This window comes from Rhinopithecus bieti, unplaced genomic scaffold (assembly GCF_001698545.2).
Source record: "Rhinopithecus bieti isolate Rb0 unplaced genomic scaffold, ASM169854v2 scaffold_17701, whole genome shotgun sequence".
Lineage (NCBI taxonomy): Eukaryota > Metazoa > Chordata > Mammalia > Primates > Cercopithecidae > Rhinopithecus > Rhinopithecus bieti.
This window is the reverse complement of record NW_016808868.1, coordinates 99,149-109,300: the sequence shown is the minus strand read 5'-3', so window position 1 is coordinate 109,300 and position 10,152 is coordinate 99,149. Positions and strand designations below refer to the sequence as shown.

General features: G+C 36.8%; 1 protein-coding gene across 1 annotated transcript in view; it reads left to right on the top strand.

Moving 5' to 3' along the window:
• The first annotated feature begins 7,668 nt into the window (after positions 1–7,668).
• TAB3 (TGF-beta activated kinase 1 (MAP3K7) binding protein 3) overlaps positions 7,669–10,152 on the top strand; it is a 65,116-nt gene continuing 62,632 nt past the window's right edge. Inside the window, exon 1 of the mRNA XM_017887670.1 lies at positions 7,669–7,781. The gene's annotated coding sequence lies outside the window, so the exon portion shown is untranslated. The remainder of the gene's footprint in view (positions 7,782–10,152) is intronic.

The following is a 10,152-nucleotide window of genomic DNA, read 5'->3' as shown; positions in this document are numbered from 1 at the left end:
GGCATGCTGGTGCATGCCTGTAGTCTCAGCTACTCAGGAGAATGAGGTGGGAAGATCACCTGAGCCCCGGAGGTCAAGGCTGCAGTGAACTGTGATCACGCCACCACATTCTAGCCTGGGTGACAGAGTGAGACCTGGTCTCAAAAACACCCAAATTCTGCTGTGTCACATTTTATGATTTCTGGGTCATTGCTGAGGTTTTTAAGTTTGGCTTTCATCTCCTTGAACATAGCAAGCACAATTTAAAATCCATGTCTGATAATTCCAATACTTGGAGTCCTTCTGAATCTGTTGTGGTCATCTTATCTTGTTTCCTCGTGTACCTGATTGTCTTTAATTGCATGCTGGGCATTGTATTTGAAAATTATTTGAAAATCATTTGAGACCAAGGATGATAATTTTTCAGGAAGGAGTATATGTGTGTGTGTACATCTGCTTAAGGGAATCCAGAAAATCCAGAGTTGCTTAATCAAATCTCAGCTTTGGAGACCTTCCTAGGCCAACCAGATGACTCAAGGCCACACTGCATTCAGTGTATGAACTGATTTATTGTGGTTCACCCTTATTTATAAGGTGTAGCCCTTCAGGGTCCCAGCCCGAAAGTGGATGAAGAGGATTTTCCCTTTTGTCCTTCTGTTTTAGCTCTTTGACACTTTTAAGAAAGCCATTTCTTATATTTTAACCAACCCTATTACTTGCCTTCAGATAGGGAGGGGTTTTGTTGGCTCTTTATGGGCAGTATTTTCTTAGAAGTGGCAGAGAGTATCATTTTCTCTAAGACTTCAGACTCAGCCCTAGTTCTGTTTAAGCTTTGTTTTATATAGCTGTACTCACTTGTATAATTATATACATTTTTAAATTGAAAGGTTACATTGTATGTGCGTAAATATAAGTAAATTGTTTACTAAACACTCAACAATATTTTAAGTCTCTTCAACCTTGGTCAGTTGCTAGACCTTGACAATGGACAGGTTTATTTAAATTTCAGCTATGTCTGGAATGACTCAAAATATGAAATCCCTCTTAATTGCTATTGAAATTAGCATGCATAATACCAACAAAAGTTTTTTTCCTGTCATGGAAGAGAATACTTTTCTAGTTACACTTTTGCAATCACAACTTCTGTCTTAGCATACCGATATATAGGTATAATATATATCTGCCTTATGAAATAGGAAAAAAAAAAAAAAGGCAGTTCTGCTGAGATTCTTAGATTTCTGCCATATAAGAACCCTCAAACAACCTAATCAGTGAACATTGTGTTTTACAAACTTTTTTCCTTCTATGTAAATTAATAACCCACAGCAGCCTTGTGAGGTAAATATGTGATAGTTAAGTGTGATATTAAGCAAAGGGTTAGGAAACAGGGCCCAAGAGGTTAAGTAACTTGTCTGTAGTCCCACACCTGGTGAATGGCATATGTTCTTTGTCTGTTACTATTACAACATTGTGTTTCAGCTATAATGGCCAGGTAACTCTTGCCTGCAGATTTTCACTGACTTCCCAGTTTTATCATGTTATGCTTTCTTCTTTCTGTAAGTCATATAATATCCTGACCCCATGACTAATGTCCTGAAGATTGAGACAATTAGGAGATTACTCCTTCATATCTCATCCTCACCGCCTCCCACCCCATTTCTAGAACATGGTACCACCAGCTCTGAAATTTGCCAACCTCTCTGCCCTGTAAGAAAGCTTGCTGTGTCACTAGTCCTTTCTCATCCCTACACATACAGTCCCTTTATCTCTTTTTAGACATGCCTCAATTTTTCCAGTTCTAAAAGAGATGCGTCTTTGCTTTCCAGTTCATTTGCCATCTTTCTTGGCACTCAAGGCTTCCTTTGTTGCTTCTCTAGTCACTCTTGATGAAATCCTAACCAGTCTTGTTTGCCTTATCCTTCTGAATCTTAAGAAGGGCAAAAAGCTTATCTGCCTTGTACTTCTTTCCCAGCAATAGAGTCAGTGCTCCTATACTTCTAGTGGTGATTCTGCTTCTGAATCCCCCTCATATCTCATTTTCAAATCATTGTTTTCAGCATCCAGCAACATCCTTGCTACTCACTTATAATGATAACCTTGAACAATTATCTTATGTTAGGCCTGTGAATGTCAAATACCCTTGTTCATTTGTAGGTACTTGACATTTGAACGTTTTATTTGAACATTTCTAAATGTACACAAATGAAAAGTCCAATGAACCTCTGATGCTACAGTTATGTACGTTTTACCATACTAGTTTCATCTCCTTACTCCTCTTTTTTCCAAGAATTTAAGGCATAGCCAAGACATAATTTCACTCCTCAATAATTTAACATCTCTAACACAACACATTTTCTTACATAGCTACAATGTTATTATCTTATACAGCACACCTAATAAGAATTCTTAATAGCATATACAATACAGTTGACCCATGAACAAAGCCAAAATTAGGAGTGCTGACTGCCTGCAGAGCCAAAAATCCACCTGCACTTTTGTTGTTGTTGTTATTTTGAGACAGGGTCTCACTTTGTCCCCCAGGCTGGAGTGCAGTGGCATGATCATGGTTCACTGCAGCCTCAATCCCCTGGGCTCAAGTGATCCTTCCACCTCAGCCTCCTGAATAGCTGGGACCATGAGCATGCACCACCACACCTGACTACTTTTTTATATTGTTTTGTGGAGATACGGTCTCCTCATGTTGCCCAGGCCAGTCTTGAACTCCTGGGATCAAGGGATCCTCCCGCCTTGCCTTCCCAAAGTGCTAGGATTACCGGCGTGAGCTTCTTTTGACTCCCCCAAAACTTAACTACTACTAGCCTACTGTTGAACAGAAGCCTTATCAGTAATATAAACAATTAACACATGTTTTGTATGTTACAGAGATTACTGTATTCTTACAATAAAGTAAGCTAGAGAAAAGAAAATGTTAAAAATCATAGAAAAATATCTTTCCTACTCATTAAGTGGAAGTAGATCATCATAAAGGTCTTCATCGTTGTCATTTTCATGTTGAAGAGGCTGAGGAGGTGGAAGAAAAGGAGGGGTTGGTCTTGCTGTCTCAGGCATGGCAGAGGCAGAAAAAGGGGAGGAGGTGGAAGGAGAGGCAGGCACACTTGATGTAACTTTTTTTATTGAAAAAAATCCACATATAAGTAGACCCACATACTTCAAACCTGTGCCGTTCAATGGCCACCTGTACTTAGCCCATCCTTAAATTTCCCTAATTGTCTAAAAAAAATTCTTTTTTTATAGTTGGTTTCTTTGCAACAGGATCTACTCATTGTATTTGGTTATGCCCCTTAAGTCTCTTAATTCTCTTATAATTTATAACAATCCTGTCTGCTTTTTTTCATCCTCAGACTATCCCATTCTGGTGAGGTATTGTTTAACTTGTTTCTTTATCCTCTTATTTCATATGGACTGGAAATTAGATCTATGTACTTAATTAGGTTCAGAATATATTTTCTTGGAGGGCTGGGCAAGAGTGCTTATGGTCATTTCATATTCCATTACATCTGGAGGCATATATTGTCTGGTCATTTCACCTTAAGTGTTGTGAAGGTTCATCAGAGGGTTCAAGTGGTGACAGGTTGATCCCTTTGTGAAGCCCAACCTTTTACCTAATGCTTTTACCATCCATTGATTACCAGTGCTTGAATTTAGTTATGTAATTAAAGGTTGCAAAATTGTGATTGTTCAATTTGGTCACTTCTGCTATTATTAGCTGAAATATTTATATATGGACAAACTGTTTTCTCATTCACAAGAGCTATTTGATTAACCTGAAATATGTAGTCATTTATTGAGTTGTTAAATGTATAGCTCTATTATTTTACTAAGGCTTATGATAACTTGATAACTTGAAGAAGTTAAAGCTATTCCTGAGTGTTAGATTAGTGATTTTTGTGGGTTTGGTCATGGGGAAGGCCTTCCAATCCTGAGTGAACAGTTATAATCCTATTGAGAAGAGGTAAGGTAACAGGGAAAAACAAACAACCAACAAAACAGAAGAAAAGATTGTATACTCTGGTCATTGTTGTGGGCTTGCAGTGCAAGTGTGGTGCTTACTTGGGGTGTGGGAATTTTAAAAGTTCCTTTACTTTACCAGAGACTAAATCAGACTCACCACGGAGTCCTTTAAATTCTAAAGACCTATGGCCCTAAAAGGGCCTCAGCACNAGGGATGACAAAAGATGTCCAAGTGATTTCATGTGCTTAGATTTAGGCCCTAAGTCAAGACCCTAAGAGCAGCAGCTGCTATTGCTACTACTAGTGCTAATACTACTACTACTGCTAGTGGGAGTTACAAATTCTTTGGACAATTCATTTGCTATTAGAAACCTCACCAGAAAATAGAAGGGTAATTTAGCAGTTTATTTTGAATAAAAGGGGCTAATCCTACTCAGGTGCCAGATCCCCAGCATTAGAGCTGGTGGAGATTGAAAGATCTGCCCCAAGAAATAACTAGATGTGTGTGGGATATACAAATCTTCCAACTTCCTAGTTTTTGTAATCTTTCTTATTCTCAAATCCATGTTGAATAACTGAATTAAGCAGATGGTAAATACAGTATTATGAACAAATAAGGGTATACTTTTGTTAGTGGTATTGTAACCATAATTCTTGCTTTGAACCATTGGTAGATCTGTATCAGGAAAGACTACATAACAATATCAGTTGTGATTTCTAGACAGTTTATCTTTCTACCTTATGAAAATGTTCCCACTTTTTTAAACATCTGTTTCCTAGTATAATAACACACATGGGTACGTGCTGTGAATTAAATACTTAGGCAAGATGTTGTGACACCTGTTTAATAATCTTGGCTTTTAACAAGTTTTAAAATCCCTCCAGCCTTTAGTTATCTTCTTGTGTGAACTGTTTGTATTTGGGTTGAGTTCAGGGTTTCTCGGATTTGGCACTATTGGCATCTTGGGCTGGATAATTTTCTGTTGTCAGGGGCTGTCCTGTGCAGTGTAGGATGTTTAGCAGCATCTCTGGACTCTGCCTGTCAGATGTCAATAGCACCTTTCCTCAGTATGACAACCAAAAATATCTTCAGATGTTGCCAAATGTCCCTTGCAGAGCAAAGTCACCCCTGGTTGGGAACTACTGGGTTAGATGATGTGGAGTTTCTTCCAGCTTTATAATTCTATAGTTTTTATTTTAAACAAAAAAACCTATTTTTTGTAATCAAGCTTAAATGTCATCTCTTCCCTGAAGCTTTCCTCAGCTCTCCTTCTCTTTGTTCTACCTTCATTGTTTCTTTTTCTGACTACTAATTATGGAACTCACCCCACTCTGTTATAACTGCCAGTGTGTTTCTCTCACTACGAGGACATGGGTCTTCAGTATTGCCAAGCTTAGATTGTATTAAATGAATGGGCAATGCATTATAAATTGTTTAGTTAATGATTATAAATGGCATTTCTGTTAATCTTTCAAACTCTTCCACTAGGAAATTCCCATAGTTGTGATCTTGGATTTCAGGGTTAATGGGACTGATTATTCATTTTTTAAAAAATCTTTTAAATATATTATAAGGCAGGAGCCTCCTATATGTATGTGAGGATGCTACATGAACACATCTAGGCTGCACTTGAGAGAAATCACACAGAAATTCATAATGTGAAGAGTTAAGTCATTTCAACTTTCATATCTAGAGGGTTTCTCCAGTACCTCCACTTTGCTTCTTAATCAGAAAGCTTCCATCTATTCAGAAAAAGGTAACAAGGAAAGTAGTAATATTTTTCCTTATATAACCTAAAATATATCACCATATTTGAAGTTACTGTTTCTCAAACCCGCAGTAAGAAATACATTTTAATCGTGATCTAGTACATATGCACATACCTGAAACAAGTTTTTTGAATTAGTATTTGCCATTACTGTGTGTGAAACACTTCGATATTTTCTGTTCTTTTCTTTTCCCCTGATAGTCATCACCTAGTACATTTGTTATACAATTCATTAATAGGTCAAAACCCACCATTTAAAAAACACTGTTCTAAGTAATCTAAGTAATAAAATGTGCAGATGATCTGCCTCTGGCATATGTCACCAATAGGTTGTTCTGTCTTTCTTTTAAAATAACGTCATTTAGGAATTGATGCAACCAAGACCTTAAAACACCTTAACCAGAGCATATTAGATTTCCAGTTATTTTCAAGGCCTATATTTTCTCATTTATATTGAATATTTAGTGTGTACAAGGCACTGGAGCCAAAAGAGCATGTTTGGTTCTTGTTCTCAAGATTTATAGTGAAAATCCTAGAGGAGACTAAAAGTTAATATACTAAATGTTGAAAGTGATAATCCACACACGGTGACTTTTATAGGCATTTACGAAAGGGAGAAAACTTTATAGGCATGTAGGAAGGGGTTAACATAAATGTGGGATGGCAAAAAACAAACAAAAGGCCGGGCGCAGTGGCTCACGCCTGTAATCCCAGCGCTTTGGGAGGCCAAGGTGGGCAGATCACCTGAGGTCAGGAGTTTAAGACCAGCCTGGCCAAAATGGTGAAACCCCATCTCTACAAAAATACAAAAATTAGCCAGGCATCATGGAGGGTGCCTGTAATCCCAGCCACTCGGGAGGCTGAGGCAGGAGAATCGCTTGAACCCGGGAGGCGGAGGTTGCAGTGAGTGGAGATCGCACCACTGCACTCCAGCCTGGGCGACAGAGTGAAACTCCGTCTCAAAGGGGAAAAAAAAAAAAAAATGTGTTGTTGTATCAGAAAGTAGAAAAAATATTACACATGGTAGAAGCAGCATTCATGTCAGTGCACAGTGCTTCTTGCTCATACTTGAAGTTCATTNCGTTTGAAAAATGACTTTCAGTAAGCATGCTCTGTTCATTTTAAGAGTTTACCAAGTTATTTAATTACACACAGAGTGCAGAGGTTAAAATATGATCTCTAGCGGTAAAATGCTCAAATATTCAGATCTGACACTAACTAGCTCTGTGTTCGTGGGCAAATTACTTAATCTTTGACCTGTTCCCCATTTTGAAGTGAGGATAATGTGGTATCTACCTCTTATAAGGATTAAATGAGCCAGAGGATGTATCATATTTAAAACATGCCTAGCAATGGTGAATATTCAAAAGAGTTAGTTCTTATTATTACATTGTCATCATCATTACTACTATTACTGTTATTACTTTAGCTGCTTTCTAAGATGATACGCCTTCTTCGATGTGGGCATGAAAGATACATTTGTTTACCTGGTAGCAGTTTTTTAATGCAGAGTTTATTTGAGAGGTTCAGGGAGAGAGCAGTATGTTAACTGCTGGATACATCCACAATTGGCCATAGTGCAGGAAATTCATAGAATATTAAGCTTATTTTTTTTCAGTAACACCATTCCTTTTGTTAGGTATAAAGAACTATGCCTTTTGATGTTTGAGCAAAACTAGATTATTTGAGTAATTGCAATGTCTTTATTAAAATTCAGTTATCTTGGTATCTACAGGCTAGAGTCTGTGCAGGGGAGCCTCAATTTCTAAATGATCCATTGGTAAGAGTTTTTTTAAGCAGCACCATTTTCCCACAGAAAATGTCACATAATAGTGTTCAGATTCCCAAGCCAGCCCAACATATCTGAATTTGAATACTGATAGTATTATAAAACTAACTTTTATGTATAATAGTGTCTCAGCAGGAACATGCACTGAATACATCAAGTACTGAAAGATTATGACCACAATCTTGCATATATGGCAGTAGGGCTATCTTCCAGTTCTAGCAAGGACCGTCAAGCCTTGGGAAGAGAACTCTTTCCTCTGGTAGAGGCCGAGGGTAAGTAGTGGAGACTGGTCTCTAGAAGGCAGTAGCTTTTTTCTGGCTTGGCTCCTCAAAAGGCTGTATAGTATAGTGGTTAAGCACATGGACTGTCCACTCAGAGTGCTTATCTTCAAATCTCTGTTCCATTACTTACAGAACTTCTCATCTGTAAAATGTAGATAAAAGTAGTGCCTCCCTTATGGGGTTCTTCAGAGGATTAAATGTGTTAATATGTGTGTAGCGCTTAAAATAGCACCTGACCCATAAGTGAGTGCATAAGAAATGTTATGTATTTTTTAATTATTAAGCTCTACTGGTCTAGGATCTCTAGAATACCTTCGTCTGCTTGGCTGTCCACTGCCCACATCTTTTGCACTAAACAGGATTATTCTCTTTCCTTTCCACTTTGGAATGGTTTCAGACTTTTCATTCCTGCCTGAAGTATTTTTTAAGGAGTTTTGGGGGATTTATTTTATTTTTTAATGTTGGAGAAATAGCATTTAAAGAGTCCCTTCTGAGAACCCACTCCGTTTCCCCATTTAGGCCTTGTGTTGATGGAGACCATTATTTTAAGAAAGATATTGACTGTGGGCATTTAATTGAGTCAGAATTGAGTTACAAATTTCTCAACTTTTAGTAGTTTTTGCTAAGTCATTTCTTTTTAAATAAGCTTTTTATTTTGCAATAATTTAAGACTTACAATGAAGTTGCAAAGATTATACAGAATTCCCATATACCCAAGTATATATAACCCTGGTACATTTGTCTCAACTAAGACATTAACGTTGGTACATTATTGTTAGCGAAACCGTAGATTTTACTCGATTTTACCAGAATCTCACTAATGTCCTTTTCTGTTCCAGAATACCATGTTGCGCTTAGTTAAGTCATTTTTAATTATTTGTATTTATATCATGGAGACCGCCAGTTCTTCAGTGAATAGATTTCTGTGGCTATAAAACCATTTTCTGTTTTAGTTTGAAGTTTTCTGCACATACTCGACGGCTAGGTGTTTCCTCTAGGGATGGCAAGTCCAGGGATTTATCTTGGCACTGAACTTTATAGGTTGAAATAAAAGGAGAGAGTCCTATTATAGTGGAAAGAACACTATGGTGATGGAGTTTAGGCTAAAGCATTTTTATAATTTAAAACTGTGTTTTCATGGGACTAAATGAGTTTGTTTATGCACTATTCACTTTTGATGGATTTGATTTCAAAATGACGAGTCATTCTTCCTATTAAAAGTGTTAAGCATACTTCTTGGATATAGAAGCTAATTGAAATGAATTGGAGAATTTAATTTTTTAGTACTCATCATAGTTGTGATTGACTTAATAAATTAATATTAAGTTAGTATAATTAAATTTCAGTAATTTAGAACATTTGTTTATATGTGCTTTTAGAAAATCCTTGGTTTCAATTTGTGGTAACAATAGAGTCTTTTTGTTTTTTTCAGGGATACCGTATGTAATAGGTGCCATTGTTACTCTAACTTTTCGCACATGCCTTCAGTTTGATGTCAAAGTCATCATTTAGTGTAAACAGCAAGTTATCTGTTAGGCTGCACATCATGAACTTTACTTTTAGAAAGTCTTATCTTTTATGCCACAGAAATAGCATTTGGCTATTAGTCATGGATGGCAAAGAAATTAATTTTGAGTTGTTTGGATAAAAATGTTTCAGTTGACTATAGTGTGTATTGAGGGACACTGCCAGTAAACAAACTCTCTTGGTAGGTGGAAATCCCCTAGAAGTTACAGAAAATTGGGAGGAGGTTAACTTAATTAAATAACTTGAATTGTTTAGATGTATTCAGAGCGTCTTATGACCTTGAACAAATCACCCAACTTCAAAGGACCTTGGTTTCTTCATTTGTAAAATTAGGGAGTTTGACTAGATGTATAAATCTAGTTGTTAGTTAACTTCTAAGATGTAAAAACCCTCTTGTTTAACAAAAACCTGCAAGATCAAGTTGCTTATCTGAAATCTTTATGAATCAACACGAGTCACTAAGTCTAGATATAAGTCAGTTTATCAGTTGGGTTCAAATAGTTTCAAACCAATATTACTGTAAGTTTGAGAGTCACTAGTTGGTTTGACATCTCTTATATATTTTTGGTAATTAGTATATTGCCTTTTAAAATTTTGTTATCTGATTTTTGTACTTTACCCTGAAGCAATGAACTTCAAACTTTTTTGTTCTCATATTCCCTAAACAATTGTGAAAAATGTACTCCTTTACACTTAAAACAAACCCAAATAACCTTTTACTGAAGTTTAATATGCAGAAAGTACACAGAAAGTATGGTAGTGAACAACTCAGTGAATTTTCACCAACTGAGCACACTTGTGTACTAGCACCCAGATCAAGAAATTCTTACCACCT